General features: G+C 51.8%; 1 protein-coding gene across 1 annotated transcript in view; it reads right to left on the bottom strand.

Annotated features, from left to right (window-relative positions):
- tead1a (TEA domain family member 1a) overlaps window positions 1-343 on the bottom strand; it is a gene marked incomplete in the record, with an annotated part of 62,010 nt that extends 61,667 nt beyond the window's left edge. Inside the window, 1 exon segment of the mRNA XM_014032956.1 lies at window positions 53-343.
- Window positions 344-934: the final 591 nt, after the last annotated feature.

Genomic DNA, 934 nt, shown 5'->3' on the forward strand with positions numbered 1-934 from the left:
GAGGAGGAGGAGGAGGTGGGAGAGAGAGAGGAAGGAATCCTCGGGAACTTACCTCGATCCAAACGCCTCTTTTACGCTTTTAATTCCCCCACGCTTTCCCACGGATCCGAGTCGCCGCGGCACCGGTAGAACCTCGGTCCAAACTCCTGAGCGTCTCGTCCGCTCGGCTCCGCTGTGACGGAAAGGCTTCGGGCGCGCGCGGTGCGTAAAATGCGCAGCGTCTCTCCAAGGATGCGAAATATGCGCGGAATGGGAGCAGGAATGAAATGAACGCAGCGCGGACTGAGTTGACTGGGGCGGGGTGAGAGAGAGAGAGGGGGCTGGCGTCACCCTGGATGAAACGGAGGGAGAGATGGGAGGATGGGTGGAAATAAAAAAAAGGAAAGAGGGAGGAGGAGGAGGAGGGAGGGGGGAGGGAGGGCCAAGGTAGGTAGGTAGGTAGGGGGGAGGAAGGGAGGGAGGGGGGAGGGAGGGCCAGCGGACTGTGGGGCTGCGTTCAACAACAAAAGAAAAGAGTGCAGCGACTAAACTCCATTCAGGAGGAGGAGGGTCCGGATAAAACAGTCTGTTGTTCCTGACTGACAGCCAATCAGATGAGCTGAACATAAAAAACTCCTGACAGCAGCTTTTATGAGTTCATTTAAAAACTTTTCTGTCAAATAAACAAAAAATTCAGTTTCTTTCGTCAGATAAATGAGCTCTATATTTTGCAGAAACTTTGTTTTACAACTTTGGGTCAAATTTGGATTCTAGTTTTAACTCAACAGGGTCAGGTTGTGAGTTTGACCAGGGGCGCCACCAACGGGGGGCTGGAGGGGCCACCACTAATAAAAGAACTGGTGTTTCCTCTATTTCTGCCCCCTTTGATCAGACAAACTCATCCTGAACCCTAAACTTTGGTTTGGTGGATATGTTTAACATTCCCTGGCTGTTT

This window comes from Austrofundulus limnaeus, unplaced genomic scaffold (genome assembly GCF_001266775.1).
Source record: "Austrofundulus limnaeus strain Quisiro unplaced genomic scaffold, Austrofundulus_limnaeus-1.0 Scaffold7, whole genome shotgun sequence".
In the NCBI taxonomy this organism is placed as follows: Eukaryota; Metazoa; Chordata; class Actinopteri; order Cyprinodontiformes; family Rivulidae; genus Austrofundulus; species Austrofundulus limnaeus.